Source organism: Thunnus maccoyii, chromosome 22, assembly GCF_910596095.1.
Source record: "Thunnus maccoyii chromosome 22, fThuMac1.1, whole genome shotgun sequence".
NCBI lineage: Eukaryota > Metazoa > Chordata > Actinopteri > Scombriformes > Scombridae > Thunnus > Thunnus maccoyii.
Window position 1 is genome coordinate 22,865,735 of NC_056554.1, and position 17,709 is coordinate 22,883,443.

General features: G+C 38.5%; 1 long non-coding RNA gene across 7 annotated transcripts; it reads right to left on the reverse strand.

The window, feature by feature from the left end:
* Positions 1-837: 837 nt before the first annotated feature.
* LOC121889804 lies at positions 838-17,592 on the reverse strand. Of its 7 annotated transcripts, none has more exons than XR_006093620.1 (7): positions 16,422-16,957; positions 16,068-16,138; positions 15,270-15,353; positions 14,940-15,021; positions 13,349-14,141; positions 8,041-8,134; positions 838-1,030 (listed from the first exon to the last, which is right to left on the reverse strand). It is a non-coding gene; the product is annotated as an uncharacterized LOC121889804 (long non-coding RNA). The 7 variants fall into 7 exon arrangements; XR_006093618.1 differs by lacking the exons at positions 838-1,030; positions 8,041-8,134 and adding exons at positions 9,241-11,938; positions 17,505-17,592 and having other exon boundaries at positions 16,422-16,502; XR_006093623.1 differs by lacking the exons at positions 838-1,030; positions 8,041-8,134 and adding an exon at positions 9,241-11,938 and having other exon boundaries at positions 13,349-13,468; positions 13,974-14,141.
* Positions 17,593-17,709: the final 117 nt, after the last annotated feature.

Below are 17,709 nucleotides of genomic sequence, written 5' to 3' on the forward strand. Positions count from 1 at the left end.
CACCAAACACAAAACAGGCCTACAGCTGAGGCTGATGGGAATATCATTTTGCAGGTATTTGGTCAAAAACCAAAGTATTTGATGAACTGAAATTTTGACCTAATGGTGGAAAAGTCTGAGGATCACCAAAGTTATTAGTATATATCCTGAAGGGAACATGAATGTCTGCATATAGAACAACCAATAGGCTATTGGATTTTTGAGGCCAATACTGAAATAAGAATTTGATAGTTTAAAATATCTGATAAGGATATATTGGCTGTAGTATTTATTTACATTCATACATAACATGCATGTTTTACAGTCTAAAAATCAACTTGTCAGTGCTCTCTGGTAGACAAACTACATCATGATGACACTGCTACTAACCTCAAACCCAGTTCAATCAGACAGTTGTTGTTTTTGAGCACACAGGGTTTCTTGGTGCTGTTGAAGCCATTGCACTGTTGCTGTGTGACAAAGACAAATTTCCTTTGGCGGGAAATAAGGATTTATTTATAAAATTGAGGCCTATTGTGTTGCCTAATGTTTGTGCTTTCACTCTTGTGTGTACTTTGTCCTTAAGGGGCCACCGTATCAAACAGTGATGATAAGCTACATCAACTACACTGCCACATGTGGATTTTTGTCTGCATTTGCTGGCTGAAAGCATGTAGTCTTATGTAGAGTTAGTGTCCTTATTACTTACCAACAATGAGATGAACATTGCAGCTGTTTTGCTGAGGACCAACTCCAACAGAGCAGGTGTAGATTCCACCATCAGTTGTATTAACTGATGAGATTTGCACTGTAAGGTTCCCTATGCCTAGTTTCTCTTCATCAAGAGTTGTTCTGTTTTCGAATTGTTCTGCTTGATCATCAGGAGAAAAACCTTCACTTCTGTGAACCACGACACTGAGAGAACCATTGAATTTCCATTCAACTAATTCTCCCGTCACATTACGTTTAGACTCAAAGTGGCAGTCTAAAGTGACGTTGCCTCCGACTGCAGCTTTAACCGGCTCAGATGGGCAAATGATGGTATCATTGCCTGTAACAACACACAATAATAAATCCTTTAATACAAACAGGGTCATACTCAGGTCCTACCTGTTTGGTGGCACCTGGGTGTTGCCTGATGTCCTCCTGCTATATCCCTCATATATGTTATCATTTATCTATAATTTTGTCATCCTGTTTTTCCCATACTGTAATTTTGCTATTTGCTCTATTCTGCACACACATCTATTTCATCTGTGTCAATTCTGGGAGAGCGATCCCTCCTTTGTTGCTCTTCCTGAGCTTTCTTCCATTTGTTCCCTCTTAAAGGAATGTTTTAGGAGGAGTTTTTCCTTTTCTGAATTGAGTGTCTGAAGACAGGATGTTGTATCGCTGTACAGATTGTAAACCCCCTGAACCAAATTTGTGATTTGTGATATTTGGCTATATTTTCCTCACAAGCAGTTTTTTAGAACCTGTAATAACGTATAATTACTAATCATTTCTTTTGTCTTTTTGGCCACCTAGGGACAGTGGAACAAGCTGTGAAAACAACACTGGGATATTATTACCTTTTAAGTTGATATGAGAAACCTGTTCACAAACATCTACGTATTTATTTAGCAGTAACGGAGCAACATCACTCCTCATTTGGAGTTATGTTTCTGGCCTTTATACCGAATCATCTCAACCAATATTTTAAACAATCTTAAATGATCTCATCATTATAATTGTCATAGTGTTTCTGGTTAGATCTTTAGAGTTGCCACGTTTGTTTTCTGCAAAAAGTGTGTTATTTTAATGCAGAGTGAAAGAGTGAGAGATAGTGGATACCTGACCTGATGGACTGGCAACCGTCCAGCTGTCACACTAGAGATGTTGCCTATGTGAGATGACTGAAACATGGCAAATTCCACATGGAATGTGTGGTAAAAGTGTATTAGAGGATCACTAAAGACTCTGTACATGTGTTGTTTTTTTTTTTTTTTTTTTAAATATTAATAATTTCATATTATCATTTATAGTTATTATTCAAACTCTCAATTTGTTCCCTCATATTTTGAACTTTTTCAGTAACAATGCCAGTAAAGCATGGACGCGTATTACATTCACCAAAGGAAAAAAAAAAAGTAAAAGTTTTGATACTTTTCATACTGAAATCACATTCAAACATCGTTTATGTCTTTCAGTAAATAAAATGTTCTTATGGTGGGCATCTTCCCCTAATTATGACTACTTGATGTTTATTGTGAACCATCAGATTAAGTGACCTGATTGGGAATTTCAGCCAAATGTTTTTAGCATCACTTATTTTGTGCTCTGATATCTGTTATTAAATGGTAGCATCTTTATATGGAGCACAAATTTTGGAAGCTTGTAGCCCATGTATCCATGAAGCACCCCATCCTACTGGTTTAACTGGTCCCCAACAGACAAACAGTTGTATAATGTTGGCAAACCAATACCTTTCTCATTATCACGAGAAAACGATCTCATGATTCTCGTAATTATGAGATATATGAAGTCATATGAGATACTGGGGTCAATTAGGCAACGACATAAACCTTTTTTTTTCCTTTGGTGAATTCAATGCACTTCCATACTTTGCTGGAATTGTGATGACTGACTATACTTTAAATGTTTAAAATAAGATGAAACACAAATTCAGAGTTTGAAAAAAATATAAATAATAATATGAAATGATTAATAATAACAGAAAGAGACTCCAGTGTCTCGGGTCTCTAAAACAGTACATCTGTTGAGGTTAAATATTAATTATGTTTTTGTTGAATACAACATCAGTTAGTTGATTCTATATAAATCTCAGGAGTAAGGTGTTAGTTAATCTGTGTTCATTGGTCAATAATGTAAAGTATCAGATAACATTTTGCAAAAGTGCCCAAAGTGTCAGAAACAGCGTCCATAATGAGAATGTTTTGTATTTAAAGCTGAGAAAAGATCCTCTTTGACATCAGTAACGTAATGTTTGGTAAACTAATGCTATCAGTCCTTCCACTTTCCCAAGCAGGAATCAATAGTAAAGCTGTTATGCACATTATTTATATGAATAGCCACAGATATTAGCATCATTATTCATTAGTTTGTTTGTTTGCGAATGCTGTTGTTATATCAGGAGAGTCCTGGTTGCAGCAACTTGGCCAGAGACACACAGGCAGGCGAAGCTACAGCCTGTCAGGTGTATATGAGCTGATTAAAATATAAAAATAAATCTAAGTTTTCAAGAGATTTATGGTTCATATTTGAGCATTGCTGTGACTCTGGCATGAAACTCCATTTTTAGAGAAGAGCAGAAACAGAAGTTGGGGTGAAGTTTTAAAATGGCTTACAGCAGACAGTTGGGCAACACAGCATAGTGAATATCTTTTAATCTTTAAAATTTTGTTGTAAGTGCCCAAACATATTACATAAAGAAACCATTTTGCAGAATGAGGGTTGATTACAGTAGCCTATATAACTTGATTGTGATTGGCCAGTGAGCCCAGTCCGGAAGCATGCACGCAGCGCACTCTGCGCACCCTGAATAACAGACAGAGAAGATAGGTGTTGTGCCAAAAAGTGATTTTCTGTTAGCCTGTTAAAGCTGTATCGCCCCGTTTATATACATTTACAGTTATCTTTTTAAAAGTCATGTTGAGGAACTGACTAAAAGGCTTAAATTTAAAAAAAGAGGCACTGCTTTTTAGAAATAAGCAACAAGCAAAGCCTCTCCATTAGCAGTAGGTTGCAGTTTGTACAGGCAACATTTTTATCAGTGCTACTACGCAGATGTAATTTACATGCATGCTGCTGCCCATACCCTCAAAACCATTGATGCTGTTTATCAATCAATCAATCAATCAATTTTTATTTATATAGCGCCAAATCACAACAAAAGTCATCTCAAGGCACTTTTCACATAGAGCAGGTCAAGACCGTACTCTTTAATTTACAGAGACCCAACAATTCCCCCACAATTATCACAATTCTCTTTATATAGATAGATCACTGTATCTTCTATGAGAGGGTCATCACTTGCCACTTGAAGGGAACAATACCCAGTTTACCTTGGATATCTGAGTGTTTCCCATACATTCATTCATTTATTTGTGGCGGCCTGCTAAAATAAAACTTTTCCCGCCACAAATTGATTTTCTATTTTTGGAGCTGCACACCCCGCTCTCATGCTCTCCCTCTTGAATACACAAACAAACAGATGCAGATGCACCTGCACAGTGGCTTGTTCTGCACACAAACACCCTCCACTGAGCTTCTACCCCGCAGTCACATCACGCCATCTATCCTCACTTAGAAACCTAAACCCCATGTCTAAACCATAGTCTAGACAGGAAATGCAGCGTGAGCAGCACGTCAGCACAGCAGCAGCTCTGTTGGAAGCGCTCACAGCCCGATACTCGTAGTGATGCACGTAAAATGAAGGTAAATAGCCTTGAAGCGCAACTGACCGCTTTAGGTCGCGGTTATGTCCGTGAGACACGGCTGAGACGCAAGCCTGCACGCACAGACAGCTGCATAGATTAAAATGAGAGCCTATCTGTTGCGCTTTGTATGGCAAAGCATGTGAGACTTTAGGGTGCATTTGAGTGCATTTCGTAAACCCAGAAATGTAGACTTGAAAGGCCCTGAAGGTTGTTTAAAACAGGAAAGTTTCTATTTGTTTCTTATTTTCCTTTGTTGAAATACACACTTCTGTCATTACTTTCTTGTTTATTCACTACCGCATTTTCCCAGTTCGAGTCCCAGTGTGGGGACCTCCTCCGTAAGGTAGTTTATTCATAAACACTTATTGTAACACTTCAATTTTCTACAATTAAAAGTGTAATAAGAACAAAAACATTATTTTAAAGCCTTTTTAAAATTTTTATTTGAATACAAATACAAATAATTTTGCTGCCTCAACAAGTACAGATACAAATACAAATACAGGGCTCTCTGAACATCCCTACTATCTATCTATCTGTATTGATAAGCTTATTCAAGCATTAATGAAGCAGCACATGCAGTCTGCATAGTGCTGCTGAAAAACTACAGAGCTACTTTTATAGAATGATGTTTATTAAATTGTAACTCTAAAATATGTAGGTGATTATACCAGGAGAGATGAGAAGCCTTTTTGTGGACCCAATGTGTCATGGTCTTGTCACAGTCTGGCTCTGTGTTCCTTACTTGTAATTCTCCTCTGTTCCACCAGAGACTTTCAGCCTTTTTCTCCTTGTTAAGAGTGGACTAAGTTGGTGTAGGCTGTTGATGTTTATTTTCAGTCAATGGTAGCGCTCAAGGAGTTATTTCAAACCCAGCTGAAGCATCCGTTGATGGGTAGAATCAGTGTTAAAGCTGAGGTCTACTGAGAGAATATATATATCCATATATAATATATATATCCTGCCCCTCGGCGGTGCTTTTTAAAGAAGCGACTAACGTTGACACCGAACTTCATTGGAAAAAAAATGACAATTTACAACGATGATTGGTGATGGATCGCTTGTTAACTACTCATATAAGTTACATTTTTACTGAAATAAGTCCACATTAACCTAAAAAATATTTTAAACATTAAACATTGGTGCCTAGTGTTACTTTATTTTTGAAATATCATCCCTGTTGCTTGTCCTACACCTACAAACAAGGCCTGTTTTAAATTGTATATTTTTTAAGGGTGTTCAGCATGAGCGTTGTTAAGTTCAGAGGTTCAGACCGTTCAGTTGGGGGCGTGGTTTCAGCTCCTTCAGTGGACACGGCATCAGCGTTTCAGAGCTCAGAATACTGATTATTTTTCCATGATTTTGCAACCTAATTTTATATACTTGGCAATTTTTTTTTAATCAGTCAAATTTGGTGGTGTGAAAAAACTCAGAACACATATTTATTATTGCTTTACACAGACTTTAAAGGTTCCACTACTATTGTTTCCCAGTACTGTGCCCTAGATGTATTCAGTATTTACAAAAATTCTTACAAGTATAAGTTATGTCTCCTTTCCCCTAAAACACAGTTGTTCCTCACTTTATCTCCATTGTCCTGCTTTCTTCCACTTGTTGTTGCAGCTGAAATATCAGCTTGTCTAGTTAGGTGAGAAAGGCTACTAGATACCAGACACAGTATTCTCTTGCGATCCAGTTGCCTTTAATAAATTAAATAAAATAAATTAAACTAAAGTGTATGCATACATCTCTGCAGCAAGAGGGGAGAGCCTTAAATAGCTCACAGACACTTTATACTTTCAGTTTCTGACCAAAACAACCACAAGCATCAGATATGCATTCACACACCACTGTCTGCAGACACCCGTTTCCTGTAAGATAATCAAGATAATTTGATATATGGTGTCATACATGTCTTGTACAGCTTTCTGTTCTTGTATTTAGTTCACCAACCACATCTTTAGAACCAGGGTCACCAAGTATCATGCACTTCAGATAACCTTTTCTATTTCCTCTTTCCCACCAGACGAGACACTCAATTTGTCTACACAAGCAAAATGCGAGACATCTTGGTGAGACATCTTAACACAGAATCATTTGGTTACAGCAAACTATGTGGTTGATCATACTATGTCAAGAGTGCACAATGTTCTTTTGATTTTTTTTTTTTGATTATGTGATCACCCACATTGTTTTTTCACTCCACTTCCACTCGACACCCACCAGTCCAGTCAGCCAGTGACATTGCTCTGTTTTACCCGCTCTCTAAGAGTCCAGCCCCCTTACGTCCTCATACTATCCGACGCAAAGAGTGAGTTTGCATTGTGTTCCCACATGCAGCTGGGAGAAGAAACTTCTTCTTTTCCAAGGAAACCGTCTGGTATCCAAGTCAGCCGAGGCTGGGTGACTTTGTTCTCTTTTTTATACTTATTTGACTGAGGCTTTGGGGTTGTATGGATTGAGTGAACTGAACTTCCGTTCAAGAACCACCATTTCATCTATAGATGGATTTGTGTTGTTGTGTTGACAGAGCAGGAGGGGGAGGGGATTGTTCTTGAAAAGTTCATGCCAATAAAGCCCTTTGAATTGAATTGAATTGGATTTAGAGAGAGAGAGATAATGGAGATATGTCTCGCTGCTGCGTTTCCAGGTTTTGCTCATTACTGATCATAATTACAAATGATGATAAAAAGAATAACAAAACTGCTTCTATGGTAACCACAAAACAATTAATTTAGACTCAGCTTCATCTGAGACTGGCCTTTATTTATCAAAATGTGTAGATGTCCCTGGCCAGTAAAAGAGACTCAGCTTTTCAATAAAGTTAAGTATTTCTATGACGTCATGTCACATTGCCATACCTTAGTGTTTCCTGAAAAACGCCCCTGGTCCGAGGAAACGCAAAGAGGGAATTTGATGCTAAAAAGACTGTAAATGTGTCAGATATCCACTTGATGTGACTAACTCAGACTGCTGAAGCTGAGTATAAGCTTCACATCAACTTTTAAATGACTGTGTGGACACACTGTGGATTTTGGCCTCCATCACTTACATTGAAAGTGCATTTGAAGGGGATCTTTTAACAGCCAGTATGAACAGGAGGAATGACATATCTGTGCCTTAAAACATATGAAAATTGTGAACTTAAGCTCCTTAATACCAAATCTGCGTAAACCATTACCTGAGAAAAATCTGTTTCTTTAGCTGCTAAATGACAGATAGTCAGTAGTATATTACACTAATCTATAGAAAGTCCACAGATCCCTCGCAACATTCACTGTTCGTTGCTGCTTTGAGTACACAGCAATAATCCAATAATCTCTCATCTACAGCATTAAGGCAATGTTTACAGTGATTTTAGTGGGAGAATCAACCTTAAAAACTATAAAAATGAGGGGAATAAAATGTCAGAAGGATGTGCCCAACCCCGATTTACCTGATGAATTATGCCATGAGTGCTGAAACCAGGTGCCACCAAAGTTCAATATATATATTCACATATACATATATATATACACACACACATATATATATATATATACACACACATATATAAACAGCTCATAAGTGAGTAAATGAAACCCATATGGATGTCAATTTTGATATAATTTAAGTAGCCTACCTGTGGCTGAGAGGAAAAAAAGAAGAAAGAACAGTCCAGTTTTCTTCATTTCACACTGCGTCAGTTAAAGCGCCAAGGTGTTGTTAATCTGCAGCTTGAACGATAATAACCATGAGAAACAAAACTTTAGGTGAGTTTATGAGTTAGCTAAGTCTCTCTGATGGCAGACTGTTCTTTTGGCTTTCATTTTAAGGTGCACACATATCTAAAAAGATAGCCACAATGTCACATGCTATTGGTTGGATGTGAACCAAGATGTAAAGCGTATAAACTGTGCGTGTGTGAGGGATGGAAACTAAACCACAGACCTGAGCATGCAAAAGATCTGAGACCTGAGAACCAGTTACATATACATAGGATCACAATGAGGACTCCAACTTACCAGCAGGTGATGGTCTTAATGATGGTCTTAAACTAGGAACAAAAATTGGACAAAACTAAGACCAATCTTTACAGTTGCAGTGTGAGCCTTCTTTTATTCACAACTGGATTGTTAATTGGATTTTACAGTTGTCATAATGTTTCGGTAAGTTTAACGTTATTTGGTAACAATACCTGCCCTGTTAGTTGGCTAATGTTAGCACAATTCTGCACTGCTCAGTGTTCCCGGCAAGCTAGCTTCGCTTCGGTCCAAGTTAGCGGGGCTTGATTCCAGACTCCTTATTTGGAAGGTCAAGGCTCCAAACGGAAAAAATGGCATCGACCGTAAGCAGCGACTCAAAACTGGCTCCAATGCAAACCAATGGGTGACATCATGCCTTGCTCAGTCCATCTTTATATACAGTCTATATGGGTGACACTGCCCAGTCACTGCCCAGTCTCTCTCCAGAGGGTTGTTCCCCTCCCGGCCGCCGGAAAGCATCCAGGAAAGCAGAGCAAGAGAGGGGGAAACTGAGTGAAGCCAACAGGGCATAAACAGTGACCGCATACTGGTCAGCCCCCGACTTAAAGAGCTCCCAGAGTACTGCAGTGTGACATAGACAACGGGCAGAGTTCAGAGCTCTGCCTGACTGTGTGAGTGTCTTGTACATCAGTACAACAGGTGGGCTGTCTCGTGTTTCTTTTACATTTTGTCTTGCTGGTTTACTTCACTGCCTGTAGAGCTCTTGTGATTCCCGTTCCCACTGGAGCAGAGGGAAACCCTGAAAACCCTCTGCATGTAAACAGAATATATGTGGAATATTCATTTTCATTTGCCATGTAAACAGCTTAGTAGGAGTATTGTCTTTTTCGGAATAAGGGCAAAAACTGGTATATTTTGTGCATGTAAACGTAGTCATTGACTACGGCAGGGAATGGATAACGGAGGATCGGTGTATATATAGTACTGGGACTGATGGGGTAATGAGCAGCAGGTGAAGACAACACAAGGAGAATAGCAAGAGGGGAGCAGGTGGGTGATGGAACCAGGCAGGAAAGTCCAGGGGGGAACTTGTGGACAGGTGGAGAATGGCAAAGACAAGAGAAGAGAGGGTGGGGCCGAAGACAGGGACAGAGGCAAAAAGGGCAAAGGAAACATGACAGGGCCGAGGCATTAATTGTGCAGCTGGAGTTCTGACTGGGTGTCAGCGGGTTGGAGAATTGGCTGGACATCAGTGGGGTGGGCTGACGACACGGGATCTGGCTGGGTGTGGGCTGGGGCAGCAAACGGCAGGAGACTTTACTGGATATGAGAAGCAGAAAAGCAGAGGAGCTGGGCAGGACTAATTTAGTTGTTTAGTTCACATTAAACTAGAGCCCGACTGATACGTTGCTCGGCAGATATTAGCATACTTATTTTATTTAGATTTTTGTCTTGTATCCAGTAAAACAGACTATTGTTATTGACTTTCCTTTTTAAAACATTGTTGCTCTGGAGACCAAACATTTTATTTAAAATACAAATAAAATCTAATCTTGTCCTGAACTGCAAAGAGTATTGATTAACTACCAGACCAATAATACCAATAATGAGCTTTCATAAGAGTAGTAGTAGGTTGTAGCTAAGATTCAAATGATACATATCTCTAATAATGATGGGATGAAAGTTCACCTACAGGGCACCAGCCAGTACTGCCACTGATAGCCTACTGTTGCCTTTCAAATGATAGGTAAGACAAGAAAACACTTGGATTATAGCTAGCTTTTCATAAAGCAATGCTTATTGATTCATTTACTAAATTAATCACATTATTTAGGTCTAACCAAGTAAAGATGTACATACAATACACTGACAAAACAGGGAAGCAGTCTAACGGTGTGTGGAAACCATGCAGACTATCATTTACCAGACAGAGAAAATGAAATCAGGAAGTGAAAAGATGTGGGTGCTGCTGCTGCTCTGGGCTCACGTTTGTCATGAGGTCAAGTATAATGAGGTTTTTATGAGAGGCCGACTAGGCCAAAAAAGAATACTTCACTTGCACATACATATATACCTATATACCGGTACTAAGCACTTTTGCATACATGCACACTCTCATGCATATACATATATGTACATACATTTTTGTGTGTGTGTGTGTGTATATATGTATGAGTGAGAATGTATGTATGTGTGTGCATAAGTATGTACGTATTTGTATGGTTGAGTATGTATGTATCCGGAAGGCACCACACTTTAACTGGAAGTTGCTACCACAACATGGGAAGTACGTCAAGTTGCAGTCGCAGCATGAACATGAAGGACGTTGAACGTCCAAATAGGGTTCATGGGCTGAAGAGAGCCACTGAAGAGAGCGCGTTCAAAATGTGATGACGTTTATCTCGGCCATTCACTGTGTCCGTTTCCAACTTGAACTTGTCACAAACTTTCTCAAATTACAAAAACAGTAAAACATGTTTCTGAAAACATTTAAGGCGAGAAATAGGCAATGCAGTATCAGAATCTTGATGCATATTTGATCACCAGTGCCTAGCTTGACAGTTTGATCTGAGTTTTGTGAGCTGTGTGTTCGCCCCCCCCCCCCCCAACTTTACTGAGTAAACGATACACATATTTGTTTTGGTCTGAAGTGCTGGTGCTAGTGTGACATCTAGTGGGGCTGGATGTCGTTTATTGCAACTTTGATAACATTTTCAATTTAATTTTCTGCTATAGTATATTGTCTTCCTGTACAAGTGGGCGTGTTTTGGAGGAGGAACCGTAGTTTGGACTCTACCATTGCTTCAAACCATGCCCAAACCATCATAAATTGTTGACAGCAAACATAGATGTATTATAAAAGCTCTTATACACTCTGATACGCTCTCCAGCAGAATGCCAACACCATTCTCAGCAATGCGTCGTGCTCTGGAGAGGCGGTAGTTGAACACCCGGTAATCCTCTGGCAGATGTTTCCCAGGACTGGGATGAAGGAGAAAGGTTTTCATTGGAAAAGCCTCATCTGTTACTATCACAAATGCCACCAGTCCCAACTCTGGTGCTGAGGAAAGGGGCATGGTGCTGGTACATTCAAGGTACCAGGTTGAAGGGCTTGTCCTAGAGTGGCATTCGTGAAGATGCCTCCATCGCTGTTGCTGCCGGAGCCTCCCACATCGACAGCCAGAAACTGGTAGTCCACATCCACCAGAGTGAGGAGGACCACAGAGAAGGTGCCCTTATAATTATAAAAACGGGAGCCAGAATTAGCTGGTGCCTTAATACTACATGCTTCCCATCAAGTGCACTGATAAAATTAGAGAAATTCCATTTCTCCTGGAACCTCCTGGCGGGGTTCCTCCAGAGCTCCTCCGTTGAGACTGGCATCTGGGTTTCCCTCATTTGTGCCCAGATGACATCACAGTTGTCTTTCAACAAATTGGCTACAGTTGACACATCAAGACGGAAACTGGAGGTGATGGTTGTAAAAGAACCCCCAGTGCTGAGGAATCTGGGGGAGGTGGGAGGAGGTTTTCATCTTGGCCTAATAAACAAAATCTAAGAAAACAACTTGATACATATTTGTGCCAGAAGTTTATGATTTTTTAAAACTGATATTATTTTTTGACTGCACTATCTATCCATAATAAAAATAAACAATAATCTCATTCTCTCTATAAATAGAGGTAGACAGAGGCTAAAATTGGATCAGAAGCATGCATGACATTTTTTTGAAATTGCACTCATGTCCTGGTGCAAACACTTGTTTATATTTCTGTTGATACATTATACATTGTTATATTGTTGTGGTATATAATTTGACATATTGTGAGTATACTGTTTACATTCACAGTCTGCTGCTAGAATGCTAAAATAATCATCCAGTAGGTGGCAATAGTAGACAGACTCTTCCTTATCAATCATGCTCCCTCTTGATGAACTGCTATAGCCCTGCAACAGTCAATAGCCTCTAATCTACTACCGCCATCTACTGGACTATTGTTTCAACAGTCTAGCAATATACCAAGTTTACAATGTATCCACATTATGGCAAATTATATACAGGTCTGCATACCTGACAAGCGGGAGATCATGGACAAATTCGAGCTGCTGTTACACCATATTTGGTGACCCATCAGATTCTGTGACCTGCAGTGTTGGAAGAAGTACTCAGTTCCTTTGCTTAGGTTAGAGGATCTGAGTAAAAGGCCTGCATTTAAAATCCTACTTAAGTAAAAGTATATAACTATTACCAGCTGAATTTACTTGAAGTACTAAAGTAAAATTACTAATTTTGCAGAAAATTGGGCTGTAAATGATATATTAACAACATAATTAACACTGATGAGTCAATGATTAAGCAACATGTAAACAGACTTCTATTACTTAATAGGATTTTACATTCAGGATTTTTACTTGTAATGAAGAATTGATACTTTTACTTAAGTAAAGGATCTGAGTACTTCTTCTAGCACTGCAGGTCACAGAATCTGATGGGTCACAAATATGGTGTAGCACATAGGCAGTGCATTCACCTAACCTAAATATAGCCTTATTGTAGCCTAAATATAAATGATATCACTTCACAAGTTGCTCTTTTAGTGGACAGCCGGTTAGAAGAGATTTGGATTTACGTTCATCTCAAAGTGAGCCTTTCATCATTCATGCAGTTGGATGCAGTGTTTTTTGTTTTCATGAAATAACTGGCCTGTGCCTGGCTTTACAAAAGTGATGTAAACAATGTATCAACAGATTGTACAAAGAAAAATAAAGAATAATAAAAGTAATGGCGGAATATACTTGATCTGTAATGACTGTCTAGTTAAAAAGAGGGTGATATGATAGATAGATACATTGGTAGATAAGGCGGTGTTTTGAAAGACTTTGTTCTTATGGTGACAAGCTTTAATATAAATATTTTAACAGATCTGCATAACTTAGTAGCTTTTATGCTATACAACAACTTACCTCAGACAGACTGACAGATGCTGCTCTGGGTCAATAAGATCCCGGTAGTTGGTGATGTGGCACTATCATCCCCAGGAGGACGTCAAACTGTCCCACCGGCATCCTAAAATATGTCTGGAACTGGCCATGGAAGAGCTTCAGCTCCTGTATGAGGCAGTGGAACTCTCCTTCTCTTTCTCTACCTTATAAAGTGGGATGTACCCAAAATCTCCTCTTCTTTTGTCGAGTGAGGAGGATGAAGGGCCTTCTCTAGCCATTTCAGTTCCCTAGGTGAGATTAGGATTTGGTGCCCAACTACCAACTACCTGTTAGTAACATCCAAGACACTGGCACTTGGTTATTTATAGATTACACTGGATAGATGTCATGTACCCAGAATGTTCTGGACTGTTCCTCTGGGTTTTGAGTATTTCAGTGCAACTTTTCCAGTCATTAAGTCCATTACTGATTAGTTTGTAGCTTTTTGTGAGAACAGCTTGCAGCAGAAGCAGTAAAGACTTTTTTCCTTGGAATATAACACCCAACTTCTCTTGATTTTCTCTCCATTCACTAATTTTCTGTAAAAGTGGTAGTGATGGGAACTTCTCCCATCCTGTCATTGTGGAAATGTAGAGTCTTATTTTACCTGATATGATCTCTGCTGACTAACTCCGTCCTCATCATATCAGACAGGATCTATAGCTGCTGCCTTGATGGACTCACATACTTCAGGATATGTTCCAGTTGATGGTGTCTGCAGGCTGTAGAGTAGCAGTGAATGTTGTGCTTGTTGTTCCTTCACCTGCAGGCAAATCTAAACATACAAGCAAATATAGTTATTAATCCTTTAGTAAGAACACACAATGATTCATAAATTACAACACAATAGGCAATAAACACATCTAAAGCACAAATTATAGAGAACGGTTGACCAGAACTGTTCAATTACATGAGTGAAAAAAGGTCAAGTTTCCAGGTTTAAATTATTTTTGATGGGAATAAGTTATTCTAGCTTTAATGTGTCCTGTAGAGAACTAACAGTCTAACAATGATTAGTATTTAAGTTAGCCATGTTCCCTTTCTTAATATAGAAATGATATTTATGATTCAATATATTTTATTGCACTAGTGTCACCATGACAATGCAAATATGTAAGAAACCATTTAATAATAGATCATATTGGTATTTGACTTGAAACTTTCTTAAATGGACCCATAGTTCAGTGTAGTTGTAGCTCATTTGAATTTTTTTTATTAAATAAAAGTCCAGTAGGTGGCGATACTGCCTAAAAATGAATAAAAAAAAATGAATGAATGAAAATGAAAGAAACAGAATATGTGTGTGCAAGCTGTAGTTCCCATGGCTTTCTGTTATTGTTAAGGGTTAGAAAATGGTTATAGGTTCGGCCAAAGTACTGGCATAATAAAAATAGATTCCCCAGCATCCATTTGTGGAAAATGGAGAAAACATTCCACATGTACAGGATGAGTTACGTATGTTCATAACTGACTGTGAATATTTAATAGAATTATAGCAGAAATGTGTCTGGATTTGACCATATTAACATTATTTACATAACTGCAGCTGTAACATACAATGAACAGAACTCACCTGCTGCAGGCTGTGTTTCACTGCAGGTAGCTGGAGTGTTTGATATCATGTTAGATGTTTTTGACCTGAAGCTGTATTCAAACTGCAGAACATCCAGACTGTTACACCACTGCACTAAGTCCTTTGTCTCATTCTACTGCATATAAAGTAGCACTGTACAAATAAACTATATTTAATTTGACTAAGACCTACATCTAATTAGTAACAAGGCATAACTGTAACAGTCAATAATAATAATAATAATAATAATAATAATAATAATAATAATAATGACAACATAACAGTGTATTATCAATTACACAGCGACCACAAATAACTGGCTGAACATACCTGCTTCAGAGTTTGGTGTAGATGGGAGATCAGATGTAACTTCTCCAGCAGCTGGAGGCTTCTGCAGATGTTTCCTGAGAGCATCTGGATAATTATAGAGTAGATATTAGCCTGTTACAAGCAAACACATGTAGCTAATGACAAATAAGTGCTGCAGCCTGTTGCAACAGCTGTGTTTAAGTTCAAATTTAGTTATAACATAAATTATTACTAAGTTGTGATTTATGCATCACTAAAATAAAATCTTGCACCACGGAGATCGGTTACAACATAACAACTAAATATTTACACACGTCTCTGGGGTAGGTGTCAATCATAACATGTCACAGAACTCACTCACAGTTTTTCTGCCACACAGCGTCATTTTTTCATGAATTGCTGCCATTTTACAACACAGTAATCCAGTATAGATTTAATTTATTAATATGATATTTCAATATTGATCTAGCTTTCTACAATACCTACAATACCAAGTGGATCATGCAAGCTGACACATAGCTAGTGCAACCAAGTGCAGAAATCTACGTTTTTATGGATATAGTGTTAGTCATTATCACTGACATTGGTCTGAAATTTCAGCACAATGCCTTGCGTTGTATGAAGGAGCAGTTATCCAGACAGCTGCTACTGACTTGCCATTCAGATTCATATCCTTCATTCTCTAACGTTATCTGAGTCCAGCAGCTATTGTAGCATCATTGTCTAGCATTAGCTCTATTGCTACTTAGCTAGCTAGCTGCTATAAATGAAACGTCTACACACAAAACGGCATTTTATTACTGACATAAGACGACATACCTCTATATTGGGCTTTCTTTTCCTCCTCCTTTTTTCTCCGTTTTCTTCCTTGCGCACCTGAAGGTTTGGACCTTTACATTATAAAAATAATGGACATAGCCACTGTGATGAATTTAATTAGTTACTGTGGTAACTCACCCACAGTTTAAGTTATCTCTCTTTCTGGAACTGAAAACCCTCATCTCAGGGTTAACGAACTCAGAGTTTTCACTAAACCCACTTTCTGGAATAAAGCCCAGGTATTGGACTCAGTGTGAGTAACATTTCTGCAGGTTTCTAGTCAACACTGATGTCTTCACTTCTGCAAAACTCAACTAGCTTGTCTGTGTTGTTATGTCAGAACAACAATCTTACCTGCTGGGTTAGATAGTGGTGGCTCTCACTGTGGCAGATGAAGGAATCTGTTCAGCACAGATGATCAGATGACAGCTCACTCTAAATACAACACAGAAAAATCTTTAGTCACTGAAGGTTTCAAGTCCTAAATTTATATAACCACTATAGCAAAAGTGACTGGTGGAAGTTTTACAGATGAACCAATACACAAATACTCTTATATGATACCAGTTCCAGTTTTGAGGCCACTCTCAAGTTTCAATTCCTAATGAATTAAAAAAATAATCATGTTACATAACTTTGACATATGGTGTGGCTCTATAAACAGAAAAACTATTTCAAAGCAGTACTAAGTAATGCAAACTAATGCATTGTCTAAATGAAAGAATGAGAAGGCAGTAGCCTGTGTAAATGGTAGTGTTTTCTTTGGTCAATTCCAACTGAAATCCTCATTGTTAAAGAAGAGGCATTTGGGTTTCCTGGGTCTCTTGTGGTGTTTTGGCATGTCCACTTTTAAAAGTTCCCGCTCAGCAGATTTCAGTGTAGACTCTCTTTCTACATTAATGTAGGAAGACAGAATTTTAATGCCAAAAATCAACACCATTACAAGCTATAAAACACTGTATACTTGAGGGCTAACAGAATCATTTCAAAATGAATAATGTCACCCATTATTGATATATTTCAAAAGTAGCCCTGTAAATCCAGGTAATGTACAGCTAGTTGGTCATTATTGCAAAACAAATCGCTTCATGGGACTGATGTGTGCATCCTGCGTGGTTTAGCCTATTTTGCAGGAAGGTACACTCAGCTATACTTTGCTAAATGCTAACAAGATTAATGTTTCACTATTAGCATGCTGGCATAAGAGTTTCCTAATTTACATTATAGTCATTGTTAAAATTAAGAGTTGAACTTGCCTGCTAACTGAAGCAAAATCAACTTGCCATGAGTTTACAGGCTTCTTGGTGTTAGCAATGTGACATTCCACAAAATATATGTTCTGGGAGTATATGTTGCATCAAAGTCAATTATCCAGTTTGTTGGTACGATGCTAATCGCATTTTGTCTGGTCCCTTAGTCCAAGAAACAAGGGCATACCTATATTTAGACATTTCAAACTTGACTTTGACCTTGAAAGTTAGCTGTTGCCTAAAAACTTTTAGCTGTACGTCCTTTGTAACGCTCGTAGTCTTAGCATTCTTAACGGTTGTCCTTTTTGCAAGAGTAGTCCCGCCCTACTGTGCTGTGATTGGCTAGTACTACTGTGCTGTGATTGGCTAGTACTCGTTTGTACAAAACCTTC